The sequence below is a fragment of the Hemiscyllium ocellatum genome, chromosome 15 (assembly GCF_020745735.1).
Source record: "Hemiscyllium ocellatum isolate sHemOce1 chromosome 15, sHemOce1.pat.X.cur, whole genome shotgun sequence".
Taxonomy (NCBI): domain Eukaryota; kingdom Metazoa; phylum Chordata; class Chondrichthyes; order Orectolobiformes; family Hemiscylliidae; genus Hemiscyllium; species Hemiscyllium ocellatum.
In genome coordinates, this window is record NC_083415.1 from 13,524,348 (window position 1) to 13,540,366 (window position 16,019).

Sequence of the window (16,019 nt, forward strand, 5' to 3'; positions counted from 1 at the left end):
AGTCTCATAAAAGCCCCCATCGTATCTGCCTTCATCACCATGCCTGGCAGCGCATTCCAGACTCCTACCACTCTCTGTGTAAAAAACTTGCCCCGCATGTCTCCTTTGAACTTTGTCCCTCTCACTTTAAATGCATGCCCCCTCGTATTAGACATTTCAACTATAGAAAAAAAGATTCTGATCATCAATTCTATTTGTGCATCTCATAATTTTTATAGACTTCTATAAAGTTTCCCCTCAGCCTTTGCTGCTCCAAAGAAAACTACCAGAGTCTCTCTAGTGACTCCTTTCAGATCATACTCTCTAATCCAGGCAGTGTCCTGGTAAATCTCCTGTGTATCCTCTCCAAAACCTTCACATTCTTTCTGCAATGCGGTGACCAGAATTGAACGCAATACTCTAAATGTGACCTAAATAAGGCCTTATAAAGCTGCAAGTAAAAAGTGACGTCTGCAGATGCTGAAGATCAGAGCTGAAAATGTGTTGCTGGTTAAAGCGCAGCAGGTCAGGCAGCATCCAAGGAGCAGGAAATTCGACGTTTCGGGCAAAAGCTTTCCTGATGAAGGGCTTTTGCCCAAAACATCGAATTTCCTGTTCCTGTGATGCTGCCTGACCTGTTGTGCTTTAACCAGCAACACATTTTCAGCTTATAAAGCTGCAACAAGGCATCCTGACTCTTGAACTCAATTCCCCAACCAATAAAGGCAAGCATGCCAAATGCTTTCATTACCACCCAACTACTTGCGTGGCCACTTTCAGGGAACTATGGATTTGAACTCCAAGGTCAATGCTGTTCAAGATCCTGCCATTTACCGCACACTTTTCCATAACATTTGATGTCGCAAAGTATAGTACCTCACACTTAGCTGGATTAAAATCTATCTGCCATTTCCTCCGTCCATTTCTGCAACTGATCTCTATCTTGCTGTATCCTTTGACAACCTTCTACAGTATCCACAATACCACCAATCTTTGTATCATCTGCAAATTTACTAACCCACCCACCTATATTACATGCACCACACATGTACTAGTACCTGCAGCAATATCGTGGTCAGCACAGGGTATCCCACAAGCGAGCACATTAATTTGGAGCTTTTAAGGGACTTAAAACTCTCAAAAAATAGGTGAAAGAGATACCAAGTTCTCAGCCTCAGATGTGCACCTGATTAAACACAATGATAGAACATATAGGCAATAATTAAGAAGTACACATTGAAAGAGAATGAAATTGTTGTATTACTTTGTCAATGCACTGCACTGAGCCTATGACATGCTGTTCCATGGGTTCATCTCAGTTACGTGATATTGCAGCATTCCTGGTGGTTATTGGTTCCAATCCTGTCCTCTCATTTGTGAATCACAATGCTTGTAGATTCAAGACCCATTCTTATATTCTTATTGGGACTCATAAATAGAATTTGGGGCGAACAGGCTAACACTTCAGTGCAGTTCAGTGAGGGGGGGCTGCATTGCTGGAGGTGTCATCTTTCAGATGAAACATTAAAGCAAGACTCCTTGTGCTTCCTCAGGTGGACTCAGAAGATTCCATTCTCTTTCGGAAAGAAAGGGCCCACTGGTCATTTTTCTTGTTGCTGTATATTTCACTTTTTCTTTAGGTTGCTTTTCTCCTTTTGTAAATTAAGTTGGTTATGTTTTCACTGTTCATCCCAGCTCTTGGTGCTGAAATTCACCTTTATTAATGAATCTCACAACACAATAACACAATGATAAGTGAACTCATCCATGAGTACTAACCTCACACTAACATCATGGTGAAAACAAAACAACTTAAAACAAAAACCATGAACAGTAGGATTCTGGAAAATAAAAGTACACTTTCAGACATCATACTGGCTGACTGATTTTGTTATGTTTACCATTTACTTTCTTTGAGATTTCTTATGTTTCCAATTGTTCTATTTTGTATAGATTGCATAAATTGGCATTGTCAGTGTTGATTTATTGTTGGGAATTCAGATAGACTGGTCAGTTTGCCTCAATAATTCCTTGTCATTTGTACAAAACATATGCACCTGAATTCCTGATGTAAAACCTGTGCCAGGAGTACAGATTTACAAAATCGACCACCTCACATCTTTTTGTCTTTGTAGTATTACTAACTCATCAATCCTAATTGTGTAGCTGTACGCCATCAGGATCAACTAATGGAACTTCAGCATGAATTAATCTGATCATCGACCTTACAATTTGAGTAGCTCCGACTCCCTTACACTAACTGTTATAACTTCTGCCATAGTTGCTTGGAAACCACTCATTTTATTCTTTCATCACGTTATTAACCTTTTCACAATCTACACATGATTCAATATTAAAGGATAAAAGACAATTAAATTAATTGAGGGATATGAGAGTAGAAAATGTTATTAGTGATGGTATTCTGCCAAGATGATTTATATTAAGTTTCTTACTTCAATGTTTAAGAGTTTAATTTAAATTGTTAGACGTGTCTACTAAAATATCAGAAATAGAAATTTAGCATTTTCAACAGTTTGATTTTAAGTATCCAACAAATTTCTGACAAATAGGAATGTATGCATATTTTTCAAGATAATAATTTATTCAAGGCAGCGTTAGACATATTTTTGATGAACAAGGGAATTGACAGTTATTGGGGCAGACAGGAAAGTAGATATAGGCCACAATCAGATCAACCATGATCTTATTAAGCAATAAAACAGGCTCAAAGGGCTCAATGCTTATTGCTGGTCCTAAGCCCTGTGTTCCTACAACCTAATCAAATAGTTTCTGGATCAGTGTGATCCTCCTCTGTTTTGATGATGTCAGCTTTTTAGAAGATTGTGAATGTGGGTAATTCATAAAATAATACATGAAATTCTTCATTTAAGACTTGTATGTTGAAGTCAGAACATTACTTTCACCTCTGGCTTAACTGATTCATCACCTCATCTTGAGGCAATTCTCCAATTCATTTTTCACCATGTATGGCATGATAATTTGTTGTTTTAGATCACAACACTCTGTACCAATGTAATTCAGTTATGTATCTCTGTAATTCCTTGTTTTGCAGGTCACATTGTTCACTGAAAATTTATTCAGAACTTGTTCTTCATTAAATTGTTTAAAGTCAAAAAGTTCCTGATTATCTTGACTGTGCATTGCATACACAAAGCAATCATTCCTGTCCTTAAATAATTAACTGGAGTGCTGAGAGAATTTTTCTTCAGGGGCCAAGAGGAATCATTGTAACCTCTGTAAAGCCAAACATAAAGCAAATGTTTGGGGTAAAGCGTTTCCAACAATCTTGTTTTAACTTTTGAAAAGTGTGGTGCTGGAAAAGCACAGCAGGCCAGGCAGCATCCGAGGAGCAGGAGAATCGACATTTCGGGCATGAGCCCTTCTTCAGGAATGAGGCTGGTGTGCCAAGTGGGCTGAGATAAAAGGTGGGGGGGGGGTTAATTTGGGGGAGGGGTGCTGGGAATATGATAGGTGGAAGGAGGTGAGGGTGAGGGTGAGGGTGAGGGTGATAGGCCGGAGAGGGGGTGGGGGGCGAAGAGATCGGGAAGAAGATTGCAGGTCAAGAGGGCAGTGCTGAATCCGGGGATTGGGACTGAGATAAGTTGGGGATAGGGGAAATGAGGAAACTGGAGAAATCTACATTCATCCTGTGTGGTTGGAGGATTCCTAGGTGGAAGATGAGGCGCTCTTCCTCCAGGCATCGTGTGGCCAGGGTCTGGCGATGGAGGCGGCCAAGGACCTCCATGTCCTTGGCGGAGTGGGAGGGGGAGTTAAAGTATTCAGCCACGGGGCGGCTGGGTTGGTTGGTGCGGGTGTCCCAGAGGTGTTCCCTGAAAGGTTCCTCAAGTAGGCGACCTGTCTCCCAATGTAGAGGCGACCATATTGGGTGCAGCAGATACAGTAAATGATGTGTGTGGAGGTGCAGGTGAATTTGTGACGGATATGGAAGGATCCATTAGGGCCTTGGAGGGAGGTGAGGGGGGAGGTGTGGGTGCAAGTTTTGCACTTCTTGCAGTTGCAGGGGAAGGTGCCAGGAGTGGAGGTTGGGTTGGTGGAGGGCATGGACCTGACGAGGGAGTCACGGAGGGAGTGGTCTCTCCAGAACACTGATAGGGATGGGGAGGGAAATATATCCCTGGTGGGGGGGGTCTGTTTGGAGGTGACAGAAATGATGGAGGATGATACGATGTATCCGGAGGTTGGTGGGGTGGATGGTGAGAACCAGTGGGGTTCTGTCCTGGTGGCGATTGGAGGGGCGGGGTTCAAGGGCGGAGGTGCGGGAAGTGGATTGAGATGCGGTGGAGAGCATCGTCGACCAAGTCGGAGGGGAAGTTGCGATCTTTGAAGAGGGAGGCCATTTGGGCTGTTCGGTAGTGGAATTGGTCTTCCTGGGAGCAGATGCGGCGGAGGCGAAGGAATTGGGAATATGGGATGGTGTTTTTAACAGGGGGCAGAGTGGGAGGAGGTGTAATCCAGGTAGCTGTGGGCGTCGGTCAGTTTGTAGTAAATGTCTGTGTTGAGTCGGTCACCCGAGTCGGTCTCCCAGTCAGGCAACCGACTCAACACAGACATTTACTACAAACCAAAAGACTCCCACAGCTACCGAGGTTACGTCTCCTCCCACCCTGCCCCCTGTAAAAATGCCATCCCATATTCCCAATTCCTTCGCCTCCGCCGCATCTGCTCCCTGGAGGACCAATTCCACTACCAAACAGCTTTTCCAGCACCACACTTTTCAACTCTGGTCTCCAGCATCTGCAGTCCTCACTTTCTCGTAGTTAATCTTTTTTTAATGACAAGGATTAAGGCTCTCCTTATTAAAGAATGAACTACTTTTGGCTGCTAACAAGAAGGGTCACTTACCTTAACGACAAGATGCAGTTTATTGGACAATAGTAAGAATATACTGGTTAGTTGACATAATAAATAAGTCTAGGCAGACACAATGATAACCCATCTCTCCTCTTTTCTCAACTCAAAGTGTATGACATTGTCAGATTAGATAGAGTTAATGCAGTCTAAAACTTAGTCCTTTAAGAATCACTGGCTTGTGTAACAAGTTGCAATCTGACAAATCCAGGGCTATTCTAGGGGCCAAATGCAAGGCACAATATTGCAGCAATCTTCATCATTTCTTCACTCATTTATTCACTTTAATCATTTATAAATCTGATAAGATTTGATTCTCAGTTATGACATCTTACCAGCCAATGTAACTTATACCTATTGTCATTATTTAAAGAATAACATCTTTCAACTTCTCATTAAGACTCGCTAGTGATTGATTCTGATATTAATCAAACTGGCCCTTACACCCCAGAAGAAGAGTATTTGGATACTGGAGGTTCACTCAGAATGCAGTGTCTTTGAACCTTACTCGTCTCAGGGAAAATCTCCTTGTGTCCTTCAAAACATCATACAGCAGTACCTGTAGGAACTATTGCTGCTCACTTGTCACTGCCTTACCTTTGACCGTTATTGGATATGGCTCTAGCATAACATTCCACCCCCCAGCAATGGAGATCTCCTTTGGGGGCGCCACCTAAAAGTGGGGGCATCTGTCCATTGGAAATCTTGGATAAAGACTGCTGTATGCAACTGTCCCATTTGATTATAGTTTGAGTACAATTCACTGGGTGCCGGGCTACATGGAGCGGTTGCAGCCTGGGGGAGGTGGGGATTAGTTTTTCACATTTATGTTGAATGTCTTTTTTTGCACCCCTCTTTATTTTATCTGAGGTATCTGCTCATAAATCTTTGGTTGCATTTTGATGCAAGCTCATGGTCTCTGGGCAAGGAGGGTTAGGCAGGTTAGAGGGTGTCCTCATGGACCTACTCCTAGACTTGGCCAAAATGGCCATTTAGAGGTCTGGGCCCCAAGTCATGAAAGGGGTCATGGTGTCTGACCATTTGCCCTTCTTTCATGGTCACAATCAGGTGTCTATTGAGAGGAAGCACAATAGAGGCATGCAGAAACTGTTTGGCACCACAGGAACTGGAGTGTATCATCACCCAGATGGTGATATTTTGATTTAGTGACTTTCTGTTCATTTTTTTCTTAGTTTTGTTCACCATTTGCTTGAGTTTTAGTTACAGTGCCTATTCAGGAGCTCTTTAACCATTTGCTGTTCTACAAGAGTAAGAAGGATGTGATGCCCCACAATCTGAGCCAACCTAAGGAAACTCCCTACAGGACATTTCAAACAGCACAGAGGCACTTTCTAGATGGGCTGCAGCCGCACACTCCCCACTTCCTCACCCGAGAGGCAGGTCAGGGTAACAGCCTACACTCCAACAGTAGAGATCCCTCCCTTTTTCCACTGAGGATCTGGGGTGGAGAGTGTCAAGTTTGGCAGTCTTATGCAATAAGAGATTAAGTAGGTTCACTAGGTGAAACATAAGAACATTGAAAATAGGAAAAGGCCATTCAACCTGTTCCACTATTCACATAACCATCATCCAATCAGCCCCATGTTCCTGTTTTCTTCCCATATCCTTTGATCCCTGTAGCCTTAAAACTAGCTCTAACTCCTTCTTGAAAACATTCAATGTTCTGGACTCAACCATTTTCTGTGGCAAAGCATTCCACAGATTCTCTGTTCTCCATTTGAATAAATCTGCACTCATTTCAATCCTAAAAGGCATACTCCATAGCATGATCTACTTCTTACTAATGTTAGAAACTTATAGGTTTCAATGAGATTCCCCTGACTCGTCTAAAAAAGAATTCCAGTGAACATATTCCTACCCAGTCAGTCTTTTTCTCAGTATTCAGTCTAGAAGTCTTTCATTGCACTCTCTCTCTCAATAGCTAGAACACCCTTCCTCAAGTGAGAAGACCAAAACTGTACTCAAGACTCCAAGCTGGTCTCACCAAGGCCCTGGACAATTATAGGAAGACATCCCTGCTCCTGTACTCAAATTTTCTTGCTATAGAAGGCCAACATTCCATCTGCCTTCTTCATTGCCTGCTATTCTTGCATTCCTATGCTCAATGACTGGTGTGCAAGGTCACCCAGGTCTTGATGGATCTCCCCTTTCATAACCTATCACCATTCAGATAATCTTCTCTCTGTTTTTGCTATCAAAGTAGTAACCTCACATTTGTCCACATTATACTTCATCTGCTATGCATTTGCCCACTCACTCAAATTGTACAAATCACACTGAAGCATGTCTGCAGGATCCTCATAGCTCATCCTCCCATCTAGCTTTGGGTTGTCTGCAAAGTTAGAGATACTATAGTTCATTCTCTCACTTTAATCTATTGTGAATTGCTGGACCAAGCACTGATTCCTGTGATATTCCTTTAGTTACTGTCTGCCATTCGGAATGATTCATTTGTTTTTACTCTTTTTTTTATCTGTCAACCAATTGTCTATTCATGTCTGTACACTTCCCCCAGTCCCATGCACTTTAATTTCACATGTTTATCTGTTATGTGGAACCTTATTGAATGCTTTCTGAAAGTCTTGGTAAATCACATCCACTGGTTCCCCCTTATCAACAGCACTGGTTACTTTCTTGAAAATTCCATGAGATTTGTCAAACACAATTACCCTTTCATAAACCCATGTTGACTCGATCCAATCCTGTCACTGGATTCCAACTGCTCTATTACGCAACCTTTAAAAATGGAATCCAGCATTTTTACTACCACCAATGTTGGGTTAACTGGTCTTTAGTTTCCAGTTTTCCCTCAACCACATTGTATAAATAGGAGGCTGAGGGTTACAGCAGCTACTCTCTAATCTAGTGTCAGTTCTGGAGATGGGAGGGAAAGAAGTAATTTTTCAGTTTCTGTGCGGGTGAGTTTGTGAAGGGTCCAATGAGAATTTGGGGGTCTTGGATCCAGTGGGGGTTTTACATTCCAGCAGTGATTTGTCAGGTTCAGTAGTGAAGATGGGGTGTGATTCCAAGTTGGGGGAGTGGTGAGCAATCAGTTTGTTTTATCTTGAGAAACCATTGCAGACGTGGAACTATATTCTCACATCCTTGAGATAAATCCCGAAAAACTAAAATTCACTTAGGTATTCAGGATGGATTTTAGTTAATGTGACATGAGGTCAGGTTAGTTGAAAACATGTGTTTTAAAACAAAATCTATATTTATTATAATTTCTATCGGCCATTTAATTTTTTTTTACAATTGAAATAATTTCAGATTAACTAAAGGGCACAGTTTTTGTGTTGAATTTTAGAGAAGACTGTGGACCCCAATCCCCTAACCAAAGTATTTAGCATCTTTGTTTTCATTGCTCAGAACTTTGAGTATATGAGTTTGAAAATCATGTTGAGCTTGTACAGGACATTGGTGAAACCTCTTCTGGAATACAGTGTTTAGTTCTGGTCACCGTGTTATAGAAAGGATGTTATTAAGCTGGAAGGGTTTCAGAAGAGGTTTACCAGGAGGTTACTGGGAATGAGCTATAATGAGAGGCTGGATAGGCTGGGACATTTTTCACTGGAGTATAAGAGCTGGAGGTTAACTTTATAGGGGTTTATAAAATTATGAGACATAGATAAGGTGAATCACATGTGTCCTTTCCCTGGAGTGGGGGATTTCAAGTCCAGGGGGCATGGTTTTAAGATGAGAAGAGAAAGATTTAAAAAAGGTATTGGGACATTTGTTTAACACACAGAGTGGTTCACATGTGGAAAGAATTTCCAGAGGAAGTGGTGGATGCGGGTGTGTTTATAACGTTTAAATGACATTTGGCTTCAGTGGTAGGGCCACTGAGAAGGTTGCCAGATGGACTGTGCCCCTGCCCCCACTTTCAATTCAGGCCTCGGTCCCAGAGCGCAGACAAAGTGAGAAGAACAGAAATTCTGTAGAAGAGGAAAGGGGATGAGAGATCTTAGAATCAAGTTAGAAATAGTCATAAAAGAAATAAAGAGGTGAGTAAGTGTGAAGTATATTTAGACTGAAGTACATGAGTAAGAAATGCTTGAAGAGATATGGGCCAAGTGCAGGCAGAGTTGGGTTTAGGTTAGGATAATGGTTAGCATGGACTGGTTGGGCTGAAGGGTCTATGCCTGTGCTGTATGATTCAATGACTCTAAAACAGCTCTCCCATGTGAAGAATGTACCCCTGTCTCCATCTTCTAACCAACTCCTCAGTGCGGGAGCCTAAAATTCAGGCCACGGTCTCAAAGTGCAGATAAAATCAGGAGTACAGAAATTCTGAAAAGAAAAGGAGGTGAGAGATCTTAGAATCAAGTTATAAATAGTCATAAAAAAATTGAAGAATTAAATAAGTGTGAAGTATATTAGATTGAAGCAGAGTGTATAATTCAAGAGTAGCTCAAAGGTGTAATCTCTCAAGAAAACATTAATAGAAGCATATTAAAGACTTGCTGATAATTATAGACAAAAGCTTTCTATTACTTTAATGGAGTTGTTAACCTATTTCAATAAGCAGGTTAATGTTTTACATTCCTTCCTTTTGATTTTTTTTTTCTACTGCATAATTGCACTTACATAGAGCAAGTTTTATTTGCTTAGAGAGTTTCTAATAGAAAAATAAAAGTCACAACCCTGTTTTGCTCAATGATATTGAATCGATAGATGTTCTTTCACTGTTTCAAGTCTGAATTCAATCTTGAGTTAAGGAGATTATAGGATCTCCAAAGAAATTAGCCAACTGTATCTCTCTCTGGGAGAGCATTTTGGGATGCACCAATGTCAAAAAAAAGTTCCAAATGATGTAATGACTTTCATTGACCAAAGGTTGGCCCCTCCCTCTCTAGGACCTCACTGAATAGCCAGACTAACTTTAGATTTCCCTACTAGATGTTCCATGACTTAGACGAGAAGGTTCTGCTACGGAGTCAGAGTTGATGCTGTGATCAGCACTTTGTCTGACTGCTAGCTTAATATAATTTCTTTAATGACGTCTTTAATGAAGATATTTTAAAAAGCCTTCACTCTGTTGCAAAGACCTTCAATGTATTACTTTTTCGAGATCTTCAGTTTTGAAGAATTGTGAAAAACTACATTTATGTCAGGTTTTACGGAAATAATTAAGTTGTTTCTTTGAAAAGAGGTTGTTGAAACTTCATTAGAGAACTTTGTTTCTTGGAAAAACAAGGCTTCCTGAACTTACATGACTGATGTTAACTGTTTGCTTTGTGGAGAGCAGTGAAGTGCATGTAGGGAGAACCTTAGTTAGGCAGTCAGTATCACCAAGAGGAGAAAGCTAGGTATGGATGCTATTACAGGCAGTTAAAGATAAAACTAGATTAATTGAAGATGATTAGAATTGATTATATTTCTACTATAGAAAAATGAGCTACCTGTTTGGTGAATCTCTGGTAAGTGATTAAGATATTTTTGATTCTTAAATTTTAGTACAGAATAAAAACTGGTGGTTATAACAAGGTCAGTCAGCTGGACCTCGTAGAATATAAGTTCCCTGACTGGGGTTGTTCATCCAATCAGAGAGCTCTGGCTCACAGCAAAAAAAGGAAGTGTCAAACATACTGGTGCCTGACTCTGTTAAGAGGCGGTACCATAAACAAGGACTTATCAGGCTTAGATAAAGAGTGACTTGGTTACGGATATCAGCCTCTGTAGAGTTACTTAAGTAGCAATGAGAATGAAGCACAATCCTGAAGACTCGAAACAGTCATCCTTGAGTTAGGGTAAGCATTTTCCTACATCACACCTTTGTTCGGAAAGCTTGATTTGTTGGACCTTGCCATTGAGGTCTGAGCCCAGTATGTGGAAAGAATGCATTATCTTTTCCAAGCAAATGACATTGAGGCAGATGCAAAACAATGAGTAATTCTTCAGGTAGCCTGTGGAGCTACAGCTTTTTCTGTTGTTAGGAGCCTTAGTTTCCCTGAGGCACTAGGTACTAAGAATTGACTGATGTAGTTAATGAATATTACGATCTCAAGCCTGCTCTAATTCTCAGATGCTATTACTTTTACTCAGCAATTGGAGAACCAGGGGAATCCACCTTGGGGTTTTTTGACTGGGTTAAAATACTGACAAAAGCCTTTGAATTTGAATTAACCACTAATGTGTTGCTTAGAGACCATCTAGTATGCAGGATTAATGATGTATCCATGCAAAAATGCCTGCAAGCTGAAGCCCAACTGGACCTCAAACAAGCTTATTGCTGGAAAATGTGGCAAGTGGAGCATATGAATTGCAGGGTATTCTGAAGTGGACACTGTCACCAGTCTGACTGAGTTTGGAAAACATCACTTGAATACAGGCAATTGCCTAGCCTCACTCAGGACATAGCCTGATCAGAGTGACTCTGGGTCAGCCCACAGCAAAGTCAGCCCCAAAACAAAGACAAGTCTGGTCCGAATGGTTAAGATTTTCTTCAGGATCCCAGCTGACAAACCATGCTAGTAGCTGCTGGTATCCTGACTGCTGCGTCACAGCACCAGAGACCCGGGTTCAATTCCCACCTCAGGTGACTGACTGTGTGGAGTTTGCAAATTCTCCCCGTGTCTGAGTGGGTTTCCTCCGGGTGCTCCGTTTTCTTCCCACGGTCTAAAAAAAATGTGCAGGTTAGGTGAATTGGCCATGCTAAATTGTCTGTAGTGTTAGGTGACAGGGTAAACGTAGGAGAATGGGTCTGGGTGGGTGCGCTTTGGCGGGTTGGTGTGGACCTGTTGGGCTGAAGGGCCTGTTTCCACACTGTAGGGAATCTAATCTAATCTAAAATGGTCCCACTCAACCTAACCTGAGCAAGAGAATTCATGGTTGGTGTCCAGTTGAGTGTACACCCTGGAGCTTCTACTTACATCTGGCTTGGTTCAGTTAAATTGCTCAGCAACATCCAAATCAGAATCAATAAATGACTGGTTAAATGGTCAATCATTCCAATGGAGGTTGATACCAAGCTGTTTGATTACATACCCTGCTCCTTTGAACCTTCGGAAGTGCTGCCAGAACCTGAGGGTTCATCCTCCTCTCTCCAAATCAGAGATGGACATGACAGAAATAGCTGCCTCAACCCCTTTGCTGCCAGAAGAAAAGAATGAAATTCCACCGAGAGGCGTCTGGTAGAAGAGCTCAGCCACTGTGTGTTACATGCAGCTAGTATCAGAGGCAAAATTGGAAAAATCTAATCCAGTGCTAAAACACCCCATGAGGACCTCCAAAAGAAAAAGCAGCCTGTGTCCCCAGCCTTAAAGGGAGAGCGATGTAGTGATTATAATGGGATCAGTCGGCTGGACTTCGTAGAATATGAATTCCCTGATTGGGGCTGTTAACCTGGTCCAATCAGGGAGCCCTGGCTGACATATAAAAAGGGGAAGTGGCAGAGATACTGAAGCAATCTTTGCCCAAATGCAACAAGTTGTGGACAATATCCAGGCTTGTGCTGACAAGTGGCAAGTAATAGTCATGTCAGGCTATGACAATCACCAATAAAAGATAATCTAAACACTGCCCCTTAACATTCAATGGTGTTACCATCTCTGAATCACACACTATCATCCTGGGGGTTACCATTGTTCAGAAACTCAGTTGAACTCACCACATCAACACAGTGGCTACAAGAGCAGGTCAAAGGTGAGGAATTCTGTGGTGAGTAACTCACCTCCAGACTCCCCAAAGCCTGTCTACCATTTACAAGGCAGTGTAATGGAATACTCCACACTTGCCTGGATGAGTGCAGCTCCAAAAATACTCAAGAAGTTTGACACCGTCCAGAACAAAGCAGACTGCTTGATTGGCACCATTCACAAATTTATACTTCTTCCACCACTGATGCTCAGTAACAACAGCATGTACTCTTGCCAAGATACATTGTAGAAATTCTCAGACAGCACGACCACTTCCAAACCCATGACTAATTCCATCCAGAAGGACAAGAGAAGCAGATACATTGGAACACCACCACTCTCACATTCCCCACCAAGCCACTCACCATCCTGGCTTGAAAATATATCATCGTTCCTTTACAGTCGCTGAGTCAAAATCTTGAAAATCCTTCCCTGTTGGCGGACTGCATCATTTCAAGAAGGCAGTTTACCACCACCTTCTTGAGGGCAACTAGGGATGGGCAGTAAATACTGGCTAGCCAGCATCACCTACATCTCAAAAATAAATGATCAGAGAGAGATACCGGCCTCTGTAGAATAATTTCATTGGCAAAGTTACCAAAATATGTAAAACACAACACAAATAATTGAATAATATAATTAAATATTTAAAACCCATTAAGGATGTTTGAATTTCGAATAGCTTTGGCTCAGCGTTTATAAGCTGGAGGCTGCCTTGCAGATACTGTGATACATTATGGAGGAGGAAAGTTACAAAAACACAAGTTACTGGAATAACTTAACAGCTCTGGCAGCATCTGTGGAGAGGAAGCGGAGTTAAAATTTCAGGTCCAGTAACCCAAAAGTACCCAGAATTTTTGTACAAGGAAGCAGTCTCACCACTTCAGATGGAATTCATTGATTTTTGTCAGGGGCAGGAGGCTGTGACTATGAATGCGGCAGGTTAGGGAGTACAGAGTCTGCAAGCTTTTGAGAGGGTTGAAGTTCTCTCAGCGTATTTGGATAAGAATGGAGGCTGCAAGGTGGATGTACAAATTGGTCATTCAATTTAACACCCTTAGACAAAACACAGGGAACTATTATTCAATTTGTTTAACATTTGTCATTTGTAAAAAGAGTCTATTATAAAAGATATAATAATAGTAGAACATTTGAAAATATATTAATGAGCAAACAAAGTCAGATGGCTTCAGGAAGGGGAAATTTATTACAGTTCTTTGTGATGGCAAACAGTATACATAAAGATAAACCAGTATATGTAATATATTTGATTTCCAAAAGATCAGTAAGATACTGCACATAATAGAACAAGAGCCCATGGTGCACTGGTATTGTATTAGCCTGGAAAGAGGATTGGCTAATTAGTAGAAGATGGAATTGGAGTAAAGTTGAAGAGGATGGTGCTGGAAAAGCACAGCCAATCAGGCAGCATCCGAGGAGCGGGAGAATTGAAGTTTCAGGCATAAATTCTTATGCCCGAAATGTCAATTCTCTTTCTCCCCGGATGCTGCCTGATCACCTGTGCTTTTCCAGCATCACATTCTTCGACTCTGATCTCCAGCATCTGCAATCCTCACTTTCTCCAGAGTTGGAGTAAAGGAAAGTTAGCATTCTGCGATAGTGGAATGCCGCCAGGGTCAGTGCTGAAGCAATAATCAATTCCAATATGTATGAAATACTGGAATGTATTGTCACTGTATTTGCCATGACATAAGTAGGTGGGAAGGAAAATACTGGAGAATGACAGAGAGTCTGTGGAAGGACAAAAACAGGTGAAGTGACAGGCAAAAAACTTGAAGCATGGAATATAATGTGGGAAAGTGTAGGGTTATGTTTTTTGGCAGGAAGCATAGCAGAACTAAATATTGTGTGAAGAGGGAATAATTGCAGAGAACTGTAGCGCAGAGGGATTTGGATGTCCTCATGTATGAATCAAAATAGCTAACATGCAGGTTTTAGTGGGTAATAGGGAAGGCAAATGGACTGTTTGCCTTTATTTCAAAGGAAATGGAATATAAAAATAGAGAGGTCTTGCTAGACCTATACAAGATCCTGGTCAGAGCAGCCTGGGATACTGTGAACAGTATGGATCCCTTTATCTAAGCAAAGATATGCTGGCATTGGAGACAGTCCAGAAAATGTTCAGTACATCAATTCAGGGCATGAGGAGAGATTGAGGAGGTTGGGTTTGGATTCATTGGATTTCAGAAACATTCTAAGGAGGTTTGACATAGGTAGATGCAGAGAGGTTGTTTCCCTTCTCAGGAAAGTTAAGGGCCAGAGAACATAATTCAAAATTAAGGGGTCACCCATTTAAAACAGAGATGAGAGGTTTTTCCTTTCACTTGAGGGAGGTGAATCTGTGGATTTTTTTACTGCAAAGTTTGGGTTGTAAAGCACGTTTAAGGCTGAGTTTGACAAATCTTTAATCAGCAAGTGAATCATTGATTACGGCGAAAGCGTGAAGTTAGAAGTATCTGATCAGCTAATGATCCTATTGAACAGCAGGCTGGATTCAATGGGCTGAATGACCTACTTCTGCGCCTACTTTTTATGATCTGAATAGAGGTTATAATCATTAGATTATTAACTGACCTGTGTGCATATTGGTATGAGATTTCTAATATTGCTGAGATAAACAGGAAATAGAATGAATAATTAAAAGCAATTATAGCTATGTATTAGAAAAAAGAATCTATATAATTTGGGAAAGTTGGCTTGATTTAAACAAAGGAAAATGATGTTTAACTAATTCTTTGGAGTTATTTGAAGGGGTAACATGTGCCGTGGGTAAAGGGGAGCCCACATTGCATTTTGATTTCCAAAAGTCATTTGAAAAAGTTAATGCATGGTGTGGGGGTAACATATTAGCTTGGAAGGAAGACTGGAAACCTGGCACAAAATAAATGGGTATTCGTCAGCAGATATTATCAGTGGACATGTCAGATCCCAGACAGGAACGCGACTTGACAGGTTATAAAACTTTATTTATTTTAGTGTTAACAAAGTGATCTCTCAGTCAACCATAAGCACACAATGCTGCAAATTTTCCTTCAACATTACAAATGGATCAAAGATAAAGTGGCTTGGATTATTCTTTCTATTTGTAAAACAAATTCAAAAAAACTTTAAGCACACAATCTAATGCCACTAATCCGAAAATACTAATTTTTAAATTGAAAAGAAACAAAACAGTTTGTACAGTGCCGGAAACACCATTGGTACTGTATCCAAAACATCACTCATATAACACCTCACATCAGAATCTCTGTATCTAAAACTTTTGATAAGTTTATGATTCTTTGATCTTCAATTTTTAAACAGGGACTGTGATAACTTCTTCCTGGAGCTATCATACACTTGAGCTTCACTGAATTTTAGAACCACTTCAATGATTACTTCCAGATTTTTATTTGGTCTGGAACCAAGACCAACTTTTCACTCTGAGGATCTAACTCACTATTTCCTCCTCTTATGAGGATCACTGCT